The following is a 17108-nucleotide window of genomic DNA, read 5'->3' as shown; positions in this document are numbered from 1 at the left end:
TTCATACCTGGAGTTTTTTTTTTTTTTGGTCTTATGGCACAATATGTGGCCAAAAGTATTGGAAGTAACATAAATTTTGTTTTGGAAAGCACAATTTCTGTGTGTTTCTATGATATACTGAAAAACAACTATAAGCATTTCATAAGTTTTAAAGGCTTTTATTTGCAAAATCTTTATGCAAAGTGTAAATATTTACATATTGACCTAAATATTGACTCTTCTTCATAACCTTTGCAATTTGCTCTGACATGCTGGATGTCAAATTCTGGGCCAAATCTTGACCGATGACAATCCATTCTTGACTTATTAAGTGCTTGGAGTTGATCACAATTTGTGGGCTTCTGCTTGTCCACTCACTTTTTGAGGATTGAGCACAGGTTCTCTATGGGGTTAAGATCCTGGGAGTTGCCTGGCAACAAATCCAAAATTTCAGTGTAATGATCTCAGAGCCATTTTCATTGTTAAACACAAACAGTATGCATCCAAGCAGCATACAAAGAAAGATAAATATATAAAACTAAAGAATATTAAAATGAATTAGAATCTTTTTGGCTTGAATTTTTTTTACGTTTTAACAAATTCCTAGTAAACCAATGTTTCATATGCATATTGATTAAATTGCTATCTGTGTTCCATACATTTTATTTAACTTTTCTGCTAATTTAAAAAAAAAATGGATATTATGTAACTGCTTGGATATTATGATAAAAGTCATTATCATAATTATCAAAGTTTATATCTCGCAATTCTGACTTTTTTCTCGCAATTGTTTCTCACAATTCTGACTTTTTTCTCGAAATTGCAAGTTTATATTTCGCAATTCAGATTTTTTTCTCGCAATTGCAAGTTTAGATTTCGCAATTCTGACTTTTTTCTCGCAATTGCAAGTTTATATCTCGCAATTCTGACTTTTTTCTTGCAATTGCAAGTTTATATTTCGCAATTCTGACTTTTTTTCTCGTAATTGCAAGTTTATATCTCCCAATTTTGTTTTTTTTCCCCGCAGTTGAGTTTATATCTCCCAATATTGACTTTTTTTCCCGCATTTGAGTTTATATCTCGCAATTCGGACTTTTCCCGCAGTTGTGAGTTTGTCTCGCAATTCTGTTGTGAGTTTATATTTCGCAATTCTGATTTTTTTCTCGCAGTTGCAAGTTTATATCTCACAATTCAGATTTTTTTCTCGCAATTGCAAGCTTATATCTTGCAATTCTGACTTTTTTTCCCGCAATTGAGTTTATATCTCGCAATTCTGACTTTTCCCGCAGTTGTGAGTTTGTCTCGCAATTCTGTTGTGAGTTTATATCTCGCAATTCTGACTTTTTTCTCGCAATTGTTTCTCACAATTCTGACTTTTTTCTCACAATTGTTTCTCACAATTCTGACTTTTTTCTCACAATTGTTTCTCACAATTCTGACTTTTTTCTCGAAATTGCAAGTTTATATTTCGCAATTCAGATTTTTTTCTCGCAATTGCAAGTTTATATCTCGCAATTCTGACTTTTTTCTCGAAATTGCAAGTTTATATTTCGCAATTCAGATTTTTTTCTCGCAATTGCAAGTTTATATCTCGCAATTCTGACTTTTTTCTCGCAATTGCAAGTTTATATTTTGCAATTCTGACTTTTTTTCTCACAATTGCAAGTTTATATCTCGCAATTCTGACTTTTTTCTCGCAATTGCAAGTTTATATTTCGCAATTCTGACTTTTTTTCTCGCAATTGCAAGTTTATATCTCCCAATTTTGTTTTTTTTCCCCGCAGTTGAGTTTATATCTCCCAATTTTGTTTTTTTTCCCGCAGTTGAGTTTATATCTCGCAATTCTGGCTTTTCCCGCAGTTGTGAGTTTGTCTCGCAATTCTGTTGTGAGTTTATATTTCGCAATTCTGATTTTTTTCTTGCAGTTGCAAGTTTATATCTCATAATTCAGATTTTTTTCTCGCAATTGCAAGCTTATATCTCGCATTTCTGACTTTTTTTCCCGCAATTGAGTTTATATCTTGCAATTCTGACTTTTCCCGCAGTTGTGAGTTTGTCTCGCAATTCTGTTGTGAGTTTATATCTCACAATTCTGACTTTTTTTCCCGCAATTGAGTTTATATCTCACAATTCTGACTTTTTTTCCTGCAATTGAGTTTATATCTCACAATTCTGACTTTTTTCTCGCAATTGTTTCTCACAATTCTGACTTTTTTCTCGCAATTGCAAGTTTATATTTCGCATTTCTGACTTTTTTTCTCGCAATTGGAAGTTTATATCTCCCAATTCTGATTTTTTTTCCCACAATTGAGTTTATATCTCCCAATTTATTTATTTTTTCCTGCAGTTGAGTTTATATCTCGCAATTCTGACTTTTCCCGCAGTTGTGAGTTTGTCTCACAATTCTGTTGTGAGTTTATATTTCGCAATTCTGATTTTTTTCTCGCAGTTGCAAGTTTATATCTCACAATTCAGATTTTTTTCTCGCAATTGCAAGATTATATCTCGCAATTCTGACTTTTTTTCCCGCAATTGAGTTTATATCTCGCAATTATGACTTTTCCCGCAGTTGTGAGTTTGTCTCGCAATTCTGACTTTTTTCCTCGCAGTTGCAAGTTTATATCTCACAATTCTGACTTTTTTCTCGCAATTGCGAGTTTATATCTCACAATTCTGACTTTTTTTCCCGCAGTTGAATTTATATCTCCCAATTCTGACTTTTCCCGCAGTTGTGAGTTTGTCTCACAATTCAGATTTTTTTCTCGCAATTGCAAGCTTATATCTCGCAATTCTGACTTTTTTTCCCGCAATTGAGTTTATATCTCACAATTCTGACTTTTTTCTCGCAATTGCAAGCTTATATCTCGCAATATTTACTTTTTTTTCACGCAATTGAGTTTATATCTCGCAATTCTGATTTTTCCCGCAGTTGTGAGTTTGTCTCGCAATTCTGTTGTGAGTTTATATCTCACAATTCTGTTTTTTTTTCTCGCAATTGCAAGCTTATATCTAGCAATTCTGACTTTTTTTCCTGCAATTGAGTTTATATCTCACAATTCTGACTTTTTTCTCGCAATTGTTTCTCACAATTCTGACTTTTTTCTCGAAATTGCGAGTTTATATTTCGCAATTCAGATTTTTTTCTCGCAATTGCAAGTTTATATCTCGCAATTCTGACTTTTTTCTCGCAATTGGAAGTTTATATCTCCCAATTTTGTTTTTTTTCCCCACAGTTGAGTTTATATCTCGCAATTCTGATTTTTTTCTCGCAATTGCAAGCTTATATCTCGCAATATTGACTTTTTTTTCACGCAATTGAGTTTATATCTCGCAATTCTGATTTTTCCCGCAGTTGTGAGTTTGTCTCGCAATTCTGTTGTGAGTTTATATCTCACAATTCTGTTTTTTTTTCTCGCAATTGCAAGCTTATATCTAGCAATTCTGACTTTTTTTCCTGCAATTGAGTTTATATCTCACAATTCTGACTTTTTTCTCGCAATTGTTTCTCACAATTCTGACTTTTTTCTCGAAATTGCGAGTTTATATTTCGCAATTCAGATTTTTTTCTCGCAATTGCAAGTTTATATCTCGCAATTCTGACTTTTTTCTCGCAATTGGAAGTTTATATCTCCCAATTTTGTTTTTTTTCCCCACAGTTGAGTTTATATCTCGCAATTCTGATTTTTTTCTCGCAATTGCAAGCTTATAGCTCGCAATTCTGACTTTTTTTCCCGCAATTGAGTTTATATCTCACAATTCTGACTTTTTTCTCGCAATTGTTTCTCACAATTCTGACTTTTTTCTCGCAATTGTTTCTCACAATTCTGACTTTTTTCTCGCAATTGTTTCTCACAATTCTGACTTTTTTCTCGAAATTGCGAGTTTATATTTCACAATTCAGATTTTTTTTCTCGCAATTGGAAGTTTATATCTCACAATTCTGACTTTTTTCTCGAAATTGCGAGTTTATATTTCACAATTCAGATTTTTTTTCTCGCAATTGGAAGTTTATATCTCACAATTCTGACTTTTTTCTCGAAATTGCGAGTTTATATTTCGCAATTCAGATTTTTTTCGCGCAATTGCACGTTTATATTTCGCAATTCTGACTTTTTTCTCGCAATTGGAAGTTTATATCTCCCAATTCTGATTTTTTTTCCCACAGTTGAGTTTATATCTCCCAATTTTGTTTTTTTTCCCCGCAGTTGAGTTTATATCTCGCAATTCTGACTTTTCCCACAGTTGTGAGTTTGTCTCGCAATTCTGTTGTGAGTTTATATCTCACAATTCTGTTTTTTTTTCTCGCAATTGCAAGCTTATATCTCACAATTCTGACTTTTTTCTCGCAATTGTTTCTCACAATTCTGACTTTTTTCTCGAAATTGCGAGTTTATATTTCGCAATTCAGATTTTTTTCTCGCAATTGCAAGTTTATATCTCGCAATTCTGACTTTTTTCTCGCAATTGGAAGTTTATATCTCCCAATTTTGTTTTTTTTCCCCGCAGTTGAGTTTATATCTCGCAATTCTGATTTTTTTCTCACAATTGCAAGCTTATAGCTCGCAATTCTGACTTTTTTTCCCGCAATTGAGTTTATATCTCACAATTCTGACTTTTTTCTCGCAATTGTTTCTCACAATTCTGACTTTTTTCTCGCAATCGTTTCTCACAATTCTGACTTTTTTCTCGCAATTGTTTCTCACAATTCTGACTTTTTTCTCGAAATTGTGAGTTTATATTTCACAATTCAGATTTTTTTTCTCGCAATTGGAAGTTTATATCTCACAATTCTGACTTTTTTCTCGAAATTGCGAGTTTATATTTCACAATTCAGATTTTTTTTCTCGCAATTGGAAGTTTATATCTCACAATTCTGACTTCTTTTCTTGCAATTGTTTCTCACAATTCTGACTTTTTTCTCGCAATTGTTTCTCACAATTCTGACTTTTTTCTCGAAATTGCGAGTTTATATTTCGCAATTCAGATTCTTTTCTCACAATTGCAAGTTTATATTTCGCAATTCTGACTTTTTTCTCGCAATTGGAAGTTTATATCTCCCAATTCTGATTTTTTTTCCCACAGTTGAGTTTATATCTCCCAATTTTGTTTTTTTTCCCCGCAGTTGAGTTTATATCTCGCAATTCTGACTTTTCCCACAGTTGTGAGTTTGTCTCGCAATTCTGTTGTGAGTTTATATTTCGCAATTCTGATTTTTTTTCTCGCAGATGCAAGTTTATATCTCACAATTCTGATTTTTTTCTCGCAATTGCAAGCTTATATCTCGCAATTCTGACTTTTTTTCCCGCAATTGAGTTTATATCTCACAATTCTGACTTTTCCCGCAGTTGTGAGTTTGTCTCGCAATTATGACTTTTTTCCTCGCAGTTGCAAGTTTATATCTCGCAATTCGGACTTTTTTTCTCGCAGTTGCAAGTTTATATCTTGCAATTCGGACTTTTTTCCCCCGCAATTGCGAGTTTATATCTCGCAATTCTGACTTTTATTCTCACAAATTGTGTTTCTCACAATTCAGACTTTTTTTCTTGCAATTGTGTTTATCTCACAATTCTGGCTTTTTTTCTCGCAATTGTGTTTCTTACAATTCAGACTTTTTTTCTTGCAATTGTGTTTATCTCACAACTCTGGCTTTTTTTCTCGCAATTGTGAGTTTATATCTCACGATTCAGAATTTTCTTGCAGTTGCGAGTTTATATCTCACAATTCTGACTTTTTTCCTTGCAATTGTAAGTTTATATCTCACAATTCTGACTTCTTTTCTCAGAATTATGAGATATAAACTTGCAATTGCAAGTTTTTGTTGGGAGAATTGGGATTGGGAGAAAAAAATGATGTAAACTCACAATTGCAAGAAAAAAAACTTGGAATTTTGAGATAAAAAGTCGCAGTTACCTTTTTTATTTTTTATTAAGTGGTGGAAACAAGATTCCATGTTAATAAGTAAAGGAGGCCATTAAAGAAGAAGCCTTGTTGTAGTAGATGTAGTAGTGGTTTTGTAATCTATAAAGGCAGGAACACACCAAACTGACGGTCGGCTGTCGGGCAGTTTTTCTTCGTCGGCCAACTAAGTTTTCTCAGTGTGTTCCGCACCGTCGGCTGAAGTTGGTCCTCATCGGCTTTTTTTCGTCTGATTCTAAATGTTGAATCACCGTCGGAGAATGTCGGTCCGTCGGGCCATCTGATCATTCTGATTGGCTGTTCAGATACTGCCACCTGCTGCTGGTATGGAAAGGCATTTCATTTCACGCAGGCGCAGAACTGACGTGCTACTTGGCCGTCGGCTGTTTAGCTTTGGTTTGGTGTTTATTTGTTTATTTGAAAAGGATCCCCATTAGCTGATGCCGAAACAACAGCTAGTCTTCCTGGGGTCCAAACAATACATACAACATCCAATAATTACAATCACAGTTACTACAAATATATCACATAAAATAAAATAAAAATAAAAATACACAAACAACATAGCACACAATCCAACCTTACTCAACCACATTCAGTGTCACATGTGTCAGGCCAACTTTGGACACAGACGCTGCCGACGTGAGCCAACCCCGCAGTCTGCTTTCGTCGTTACTAGTTCTTCGGCGTCGACTTGGTGTGTTCCTGCCTTAAGACTGTAATTGTAGAGGATGTGAAATATGATCGCCATTATAATATCAAATGCCCCTGTTGCTCTTCCTAACATCTTGTGGCTTTCGGTGATGATGAAACAAAATATTGACACCTACAGTTATGGGAGCAGGTGGTGCTAAGTGTTGATAAAACCCAGTTTTCAGTTGATCTGATCTTCCCTCAGGTCCCTTCGGCAGACACATGGGGCCTTATTCATGAAACACGAGTGGAACGAATTTCTGCATGAATCGTTCATAAATCCATTTGCTGCAAATTGTTGCGTTCAGTTCAATAGGACAGAGGAAGTACAGGTATTTTTCACAGATATCCATTCTGCTCGTGTTTTGAGAATAAGGCCCATGATTATTACATATCGCAGATCAGCAGCAATCTATACATCCCTCGGTTTTATTAGCAAATATAAGATTTACAAACCAATCTGACATGCTTGCACAGGTATAGGGTCTTTGGATTCAAATGTGCCTGTAGCTTATGAGGTTTAATGATGCATAAATGCAAGATGGAGCCAGATTTGTAAGAACAGTGAGCAGTATGATGAATTATAACACATTGATTACCTAAAGGATCATTGTAGTAAGATGAGGGAATGAGAATAATAAATGTGTGAATTAGGAAAGGAAATGACACTAGAAAAGAAAAATAATTCAGGTCATAGAATTTCAAAACAAAGACATAAAACCTTTCAAAAGTTTGGGGTCAGTAATATTTTTACTTATATTTTAACATTTTACAGATGTTTTGAAAGTCTCTTATGCTCATCAAGGCTGCATTTTATTTGATCAAAATTAATTTGATGGCAAAGCTGACTTTTCATCAGTCATTACCCCAGTTTTCAGTGTCCCATGATCCTTCAGAAATCATTCCAGTATGCTGATTTGGTGCTCAAGAAATATTTATTATTATTATTTTTGTTGAAAAACAAATTGTGCTGCTTATTATTATTTATTTTTTTTGAAAAACTGACATTTTTTCCAGGATAGTTTGATGAATATAAAGTTCAACAGCATTTATTTAAAAAAGAAATTGTTTGTAACATTATAAATGTGTCCTTGCTGAATAAAATAATTAATTCCTTTAAAAAAAATCTTACTGACCCCAAATGTTTGAACTGCATATATTTCCCTTTTATAATTCTTTTATGTATTTTATATTACGTCCATCTTATGTGGATATGGTTTTGCATTGCATGCATTGTGCTGCTGACATGTGCTGCCTCATTTAGAATAATGTGGGTTCATCATCATCATCAATAAGAATACAAACAAATGTACTTGTGCATATGAACCAAAAGGTCAAAGTTTAACTTGTTAGTATGGTTCAGTTTGCCCCCTACTGGTAGATGTTGGAACTACACTGTTTAAAGGTCAAAAAACACATTTTTCTCTTGAAGGTCATTCAAAAGTAGCCATTTATTCAGAAAGAAATATCTTTTTTTATGCAAGCAATGTATAAATCACAGTTACTTCATTATAGTATAGCAAATGTTTCACCAGTGTTTTAAAAAGCGCTTTTAAAAGCATGAAATAGACTTTCCCCCCCGTCTTCTGCCTTTCATGTCACCGCTCCGGATAGTCGTTAGTGAAGGGCTTGCGATTGTGAGATGAATGGGAATGTTAACAGATGACTCCAGGTATTATAGACCTCCTGGGTATGCACCTGTTTTTTTGTGAAAATCTTCTCCGCACACATAAGAACACTTCAACACATTTGTCAGTGAATGGAGCCCATTGAGAGCTGTACATGTTCGCACTGTTCCAAAAAGCCATGAAGGCAAAGTGAAATTAAAAGGAATTGAATTGGTGCCAAAAGGGCGTATTATGCAGCGAAATTTAGTCATCTTATGATCTCTTAATTACTCAAGATTGACTTTTCCCCTTTAAGGAGCTGTCTCCTTGACTCTTTTGAGTTTAGTTTTTCATCTTTGAGGTATCCAATTTATTTGGCATGTTGGAGGTTGAGATTTTGTCTTGTTTTTGAAAGGTTTCCACTTCATTGACCCGGATCACGCTGACTCATTTTAAACTCAGGACGGCCCAAGGTTGTCATTATTCATGGCTAACTTAAGACTCTCAGCTGGAATTCAGTAGAAGATCATGGTCAAATTCAGAATCGTGGTGAATCTGCTCTCTGATTTGATCCCCCCTCGGGTCATCACTGTCACTGGACTTAGCTTGGTGCTAGGCTAATGAGTAATGCCTGAGGCGGGTTGGCAGCTGGGACATGACCTTTTTGGCGGCCCCTCCGTTCTCCCCTCTCTTTCACGCTTCCTATATTCCTGTTCTGTTTCATCTGTAATCCTTTTCTACAGACATGGATGACAGGAAGACTGTTAGATTTTTCTGAGGATTGGTTGTTTTTTAACCATGAATGACAGAAAGGCGTATACATGACACTCAAAAACATGTTCTCTCTCCATAATACACAAATATATATGGTATTAAATATATCAATATTATCTTTAACATTTTCTGCAAGTTCTTAAGTACCATAGTATGTTTTTATGGACATGATACCACAATAGTAATTCCATGTTTGGACACTACCATGATGGTATTATAGTCTTTGAGTACTATGTAAACATCATGGTATCATTTATCAAGTATCAGGGAGGGTTTGGGGTTTCCGCTTCCACTGGAACAACTGTGCCTTATATGATCATTCCTGAACAAAAACTCTTTTGCCTCGTTGTTGGAAGACGTATGACAAATTAAAACGATTGTGTTCTAAAATCGGCTCAAAATATCAAACATGTTTGATATCCTCTGACTGGATGGAATCAAAGTCTGTGCCCAAAATTTGCAAACTGGCTCCAACTTTGACCAACAAGTATTGACTCAAATTAGTAGAAGAGAAATACATGTGTACATTCACAGAAAAGGGGTAAGCATGTGTATACACATAATAGAAATAAGGTATTAAAATGAAATACAACAACGACAACAAAAAGTATTGCAAAATCAAGGAAATGTCCTGCATGTCCTGATTTGTCTGAGTTAGACACGTTCCTGGGTCATCATATTTTGTTGATCTTGGAACAACATTCCTGTCCAAAAATTTAATCATAACCATATCCCTACCTTTAACCCTAACCCAACCCATACGTAAATCAGAGGGAAATGATTTTGAAATGATGATAAGAGAGTACCATAGTTTAGGAGTGAAATGACTAAAGGCCGACTCACCAATTTTTATCCATTTTTGTACAACCAACAAATTATGGCAAAAATCTGTGTAAAATTAATGTAGTGTATTTCAGCCTTTAATTTCAATACTGTTTTGGACTGGAGAGGATGTTTTGAGCTCTGAAAGTTACTGTAAAATATGTTTTCACAGTACATTGAACACTTTTATCTCTGAAGATCAAGGAAATTCAGATTCTTTAAGATCTGACCACTTTACATTTATTTAAATATTCAGTTGAAGAAAGCAACACAGAGAGAGACGAGATGAGTGTAGAAGAGAAACTGAGCTATTGATTCTAGAATCCCTGCGGCAAAGACCACAACTGATCACCAGCAAATGCTATGCTTTGGATCCAGGGGCCAGTTGCATAAACTTAGCCACTATGTTAAGACTGTCTTAAGAACTAGTTTGAATAACTAGCGGTTAACCACGGTATAATCAGGCTTACTTTTCCTATTTAAATTAGACCGATCTACCTTTTTATTTAACTGACCTTAAAAAGTTAGTCTTGAAGGAAAAAATTGGATGACTAACTTTTAAGACTAGTTTAAGCAGTTTATGCAACTGGCCACTGGGTGTGCTAGTGTGTCCCCTTGATCAACCAGCAGAATGGCTATGCTAACAGTGATGCCAACTGCTTTCATTAAAAGTAGCTAAAACTGGTAGCTAAATGTCACTATACATCATAATGGTAAATTAATTGATCTATATAAATATGAATATAGATCAGTGGGCAAAATAAGAATATAGATAATGTTTGTCCAAGAAGTTGCTAGATTTGTCTAGGGATGGGCATATCGATTTGAAGTGTTGATATATATATCGATACTGACGCTGAGTATCGAAAGTATCGGTACTCTGCTCATCTGAACATACGCAAATGTTACAAGTCAGAACCAATCAATCACAGAAAGCGTTCACTCACTGCCGACACTACATTCAAACAGGGCTGCGTTTAGTATCGTAAGAAACCATTGTTGCTTTTGGGAAACGCAGCCAGGAACAATGCTTAACAGAAGACAGAAAAACATAATATGTTTGAGTTATTTCACAATAAACAAAATGAAATAGTAGCATACATAGTTTGTGTAATCACATTTATTTAAATTGAACGTTAAAAGTTCATATTGATGATCTATTCTGTAACTAATGTTGATACACTATCAGAATACAAAGGTTGCATTTTATGGGTGCAACAGCCTGTTGCTTATGAAAATAAACCATTACTACAGTCACCATAGTTCAGATAGGCCTATAGTGTTTGTAGATTTCCATGGTTACCACTTCAAGTAAACATTTTAACCACGTGTAAACAGAAATATAATCTAATAAATTGCAATTAAGGCATACTGAATGTTAAAATACCTTTCAAATAATATAATGTTAATTGCGTATCATTACCAATTTTACTCAATTCAATTAAATTTTAATTCAATAATTTAAGAAATTTTAAAATCTATAAATTCAGATTAGAGGTATCGTATCGGTATCGTATCGGAAACAAAAAAAGTGGTATCGCCCATCCTTAGATTTGTCCCTAAAAAAAGTCTCAAAAGGGGCAGGGAAGTCACTAAATCTAGTGACAAAATCGCTAAATTGACAAAACTGTATGCTAAACCAGCAAAAAAACAGCCTGAACCTGAATCCCACGATCCACAGCCGTTGGCTACTAGACGATATACATCCATCTCAATTAGAGGTACAAAATCTGCAGTCAGTGTCTACAAACAAACCGTTTTGATCTTGTCAGAAGTAGTTTCAAAACCTAAACAATTTCTGATCTTTTTTTTTTTTTTTTTTTTACTTCTTGTATCGATCATTTAATTCCGACTAAAGGAGTGAAATCATCACTGGAAATGGAGGCTGTGCAGACAGAGAGATTTTTGTTCATGCTTTTTACTAAAAAGTATCTTTGCTCACTTTGCAGTTTATCTCTCTCTGTCCTCAAGTAAAATAAGTTTCTTTCATCGCTGTCCCCCTCCTCTCCAGCCTCAGCATCGCTCTCTCTCCTTGTCGCTCACGCGCTTGGATGAAAGAGAGCGCGGGGGCCATCTGGTCATCCGGATTTAGCAACGGTGGATCAGGGAGGGCGGAAACGAAAGATCACAGATTACCTCCAACTCGGACGCACACCCTTAGAGAGCACTCGTAGCGCTCCATCTCTCTTTTTTACTCTGTCTATGCTGGTTAAGTCAAGTTCCTCTTGTCTACTGGCACTGCATTATAAGTAGTTCACTTTATCCATTGCATGCCAATCAAAAGTTTCTCTCTCGCGCATTTCTTTTCCTCTCTGTATCGCCGTCGCAATTCCTCTGGGTGGAAATCGATATATGATGCTGTTGCCACTGGCAATAACAGCTGAGCTTCTAAATAAGACTGCTGTGAATGTCTGTGTGTACGTAACTCTGTTTTGACTTCCTCGTGTCACTAGTTAAACCCTTGTCCTTCTCTCAAGGATGCAGTAATTGACTGGGGTAGAAGCACGCGCACATACGCACATTTAATTTCTCTTTTTCGCTCTTGAATGACAAGCCTTTTATTTTCAAATTCAGCCGCTCATGTTTTGGCATTTTCTTGCCCGAGGCTAGCCGCCATTCCGAACCGACGCACATACGCGCGCCGACAGGCCCTCAGGCCGGATTAGAGATTTTGATAAACGGGGTGTTTAATTTGTCCGACATTTAAAAGACAAACTGAGTGGAGTGATCTAGAGCTTAACTAAGTTGTATACCGGCGGAGACATCTTTTTTTCTTCATTCCTTTCATCTGCTAAACGAGCTGATATAAGCTGCACAAAAATACATGCGTTCAAATAAACGCTCTTTTCCATTATTGCACGCTGTGTAATTAGTTTGCATTGTTCGGTCTTGATACCAAAAGCCTTTTGTGTGGAACCAAAAAGCTTTTATTTTAAAATAAGTCACTGCTGACGTTGCTTTGGAATCTGTGTGAAATGAAACCGCAGGGTGGTGAAATCTATCGGGGATTGTTTTCTTTTTAACTCTTCATTAAAAACAGCCGTCCTGTAAAGAAAAAAGGCTTAGATCTTTTTGCTCTTTTGTCATTTTATCGTTTATTTTTTTTATGTATTTATTTTTTTTGACAGAGATGCACCCAACTGCTTTTCGTAATGCATTTTCTTTCTTCCTATAGAGGGCACTGCAGGCTTACAAAGAGTCTCAACCTGTTCATATCCTACCTGTGCAATCCCCTTCTTCCTTTGTCATTAACTACTCTTTCACTGTAATTTATTCAGTTCAGTAAGCCTTATTGCGGTGTCTCAGTGACCCTTATATCTTTCATCTCTCTTCTTCTCTTATACCCGGCCTCTCCTTCTCTTCTACTCGTTTTTCTGTCATTAAAACTTTACACTGTCTCTTCTGCCCCGTGTCATCTCTGCTTCCACCTTCAAAGCAGCTAGATGTGTCATTCTTTTTCTGCCCAATTTTCCATTATTCTTCTTCTGTCTCCTCTATCTAACCCCCATGACCTCTCTTTGGCCTGCTTTTTGATGTACTCCTCTATCAGTTTGTTTTCTCTTGTGTGTTTGTCAGGCTTACATGTCACTTTTCCTTCATACTGGGTATGTCAGGATTAGAACATTTACGGATGACTCAAATAAATTAGAGTCAAATGTTTTAAATGCTATATTTTTATGATTTCTGAAGAAAATGTAAGTGCTGATTGCAGTGCAAAAGTTGAAGGTGTTGCTATGTGGTTGCTAGGGGGTTTCTAGGTGATTGCTTACAGGCCCAAGTTAAAAAAGAATAGTAATCCAACTGGGAGTTCATATGAAATGTCTCTTAATTTATTTATATATATATATATATATATATATATATACACACACACACACACATTAATCAGCACAACTGTTTTCAACATTTGATACTAATATGAAGTTTTACGTGAACACCAGCATATTAGAATGATCTGAAGGACATTGAAGACTGGAGAAATGGCTAAAATTACATTTAAACTCTAAATTAAATTTATTACTGTCTTTACTGTTTTTTTAATCAAAGAAATGCTTCCTTGCCTTGGTGCAAATGAGAGACTTATTTCAAAAACAAACAAAAATGACTGAACTTCTACCGTGCACATAAATCTCTTAATCTAGTAACACAAAAGCAAAAAAACAAAATTGTGTACTGTCTGAGTAGGTACTAAATTTGAATTTAAATTTACTTCACGACCGTTGAAAAAGTATTTTCTATATAGTACGAATGCATGTAGTATGAATGAAATTAGAAAATTGTCCGGACATACTACATCCGCCATGTTGTTACTGTCACATGACATGTTAAGAGCTACCAGAATATTATTACGTCAGTTACATCCCTTCAACTCCATTCACAAATCCTCTCCCATGGCCTCATGGGATAGTAAAGTGTCCATCGTATGCGCACTTCAGAATCTCACCGTAAGTAGTAAGTCATTCGGGTACTTTTCACCTACTGTTTTTCGAATACTATGAATTCGGACATACTCTGTTCGCATACTGTTTTTCATATTCTGCATAGTAGAGAAGTATTTGATTTTGGACGCAGCTAAAGTGTGTGTATACACACAAAGTCTATGCATGATTTGTAATACAGGTTATTTAAAGGTGCCATTGAATGAAAAATTGAATTTACCTCGGCATAGATGAATAACAAGAGTTCAGTACATGGAAATGACATACAGTGAGTCTCAAACACCATTGTTTCCTCCTTCTTATGTAAATCTCATTTGTTTAAAAGACCTCCGAAAAACAGGAGAATCTCAACATAACACCAACTGTTATGTAACAGTCTGGATCATTAATATGTACACCCCCAATATTTGCATATGCCAGCTCATGTTCAAGGCATTACACAATTGCAAAACGTCTGGATGTGCACAGCTGAATCATCAGACTAGGTAAGCAAGCAAGGACAATAGCGAAAAATGGCAGATGGAGCAATAATAACTGACATGATCCATGATATCATGATATTTTTAGTGATATTTGTAAATTGTCTTTCTAATTGTTTCGTTAGCATGTTGCTAATGTACTGTTAAATGTGGTTAAAGTTACCATCGTTTCTTATTATATTCATGGAGACAGGGCCGGATTATCCATAGACGGGATTGGGCGAGTGCCCTGGGGCACCAGCCAATAGAGGGGCACCACGTGATTAAGATAATGATTTTTTTTTTTTTTTTTTTAAATCATGTTTTGTATTTAGCTGGAAAGATACGAATACAAAATTAACAGTTAATGATACAATATATACAGAGAGAATATAAAGAGCCCTGCCTCTTTGATCGCGAAAGTGAAAGTGCCCAGTTTGTGGTCGCATCGCGGTAGAGATCCGCGGGACCCAACGCAACAGAGTGCGGCACGGGCGATGAGACACTACTCGTGTGCGGGTTGCGGGAGAATCAAATGATTCCTGCGGGAAGAGGGCGGGCGGGCGCGGGACTGAAAAATCCGTCCCATCCGATTTTTCAGTCCTACATCGCGGTGCCCCCATGTTCCCATTTCTGTGCATACCGCTGCATGGAGGACACCAGGTTTATTCTTGCCTATTTATTGGGAAAATCTTATTAAAATCAAAATTATAGGCCTATGTAGTGTCCCATGCACTGACAACCATATAAACATTCACAGTGTTATCTAGATAGTCCGGTGGCTGACGATTCTGTTATTTCGGTCAAATGCAGGCAAATTTCGCTGTGTATAAAACATACAATATGCTTCAAATGATTACACATATATGTAAATGTTCATGTACAATTTATTTTACCTAGGAAGCTCGTATTTATGATAATTCCAATGGCACGTGAAGGCAGAATTAACGATTTTGCATGCACAAATTCTAGAAAAAAGATTTTCTGCTTATTTACCATTATTTCTCGGCAAATATGTGACGCTTTTGTCGATTTGAAATTTTTTGAACAGGTTTCTCTTTTAGATGGTTACTTAGATGCTTGTAAAGTTCAGTGTGTGTGTTTTGCTGCTGAATTCAGCTGTTATGATTGCTTGCAACCGTCTTTCTTGGGCTTGCTTTTTTTTTTTTTTATACATATGGTTTTGCATGTAGTCTATAATATATGCCTTTTATGATGGAAATAAAGATATTTAGTATGATATGTTCATGTTTCACTAGCATAGGGGGGGCACTTCAAATGTGGTCACCCTAGGGCACTACACTGTGTTAATCCGGGCCTGCACGGAGACAAGAGAGCCGTAGCTATTTTCATTTTTAAACACTTGCAGACTGTATAATTCATAAACACAACTTCATTCTTTATAAATCTCTCCAACAGTGTGTAATGTTAACTTTACGGAGCACAGCCTCAAACTCATTCAGAATCAAATGTAAACATCCAAATAAATACTATACTCACAGGAATCGATGCATGCATGCAGCATGAATGATGAACACTTGGTAAAGATCCATTTTGAGGGTTATATTAGCTGTGTGAACTGTGTTTATGCTGGTCGAGAGCTCGGGGGCTGGGGAGCGCGAGATTTAAAGGGCCGCGCACTGAATCAGTGCATATATAATTATGGCTCAAAATAGGCAGTTAAAAATATTAATAAGAAAAAATCTATGGGGTATTTTGAGCTGAAATTTTTACAGACACGTTCAGGGGACACCTTAGACTTATATTACATCTTGTTAAAACTGGTTCTAGGGCACCTTTAAGTATTTACATTTTTTTTTTTTGGGTGTGTGTTTTGTATGGTGAAAGTGGAATGGTTTTGCAGTACAGATTAAGATTTTCTCTGTCTGTGATTTAATCTCTCACATTTTGATGTTTGGACCAAAAGTATTTTGAGAGCGAGAGGACAGGGCCATCTTCTGATTGGTCATTTCTTGTCTGCCAGCATGTGTATTGCTGAGGACAGACTCTGGGTCTGATCCCAGGACTGACAGCTGGCGTTTACACACACACACACACACACACACACACACACACACACACACACACACACCCTCCGTTTTTCCTTCTCCTCGCTCTCTTCCTCTCTGCTCAGAGCTGGTCATTTCTGAGGTTGGCAGCTTTTCATTCTGCAACTGCTCTGAAATTTTATTGCTTAGAGGTTGCTCTTTCATAACTGTCAAAGTTTGTTTCAGATGTGTCTCCTAAAGTTCCTTAAAGGTATCCCACCTCAATTTTTTTGATTACGCTGTTGGACATTGTTGATATTTAAAATCAACCTAAACAAACCCACCCCTCTCTTCATTGCTCCGCCTCCAAAACTCACACTCCAATACTAACCACACTTCTCCATGTCGGTCTCGAACCCCTGCCTGATTGCT

General features: G+C 36.1%; 1 long non-coding RNA gene across 1 annotated transcript in view; it reads left to right on the top strand.

The window, feature by feature from the left end:
* Positions 1–17108, top strand: part of LOC125272490 — a 60588-nt gene that overhangs the window by 901 nt on the left and 42579 nt on the right. The window lies entirely within an intron of this gene.

The sequence above is a fragment of the Megalobrama amblycephala genome, linkage group LG7 (genome assembly GCF_018812025.1).
Source record: "Megalobrama amblycephala isolate DHTTF-2021 linkage group LG7, ASM1881202v1, whole genome shotgun sequence".
NCBI classification, from domain to species: domain Eukaryota; kingdom Metazoa; phylum Chordata; class Actinopteri; order Cypriniformes; family Xenocyprididae; genus Megalobrama; species Megalobrama amblycephala.
This window is presented reverse-complemented; position numbering and strand designations above follow the sequence as displayed.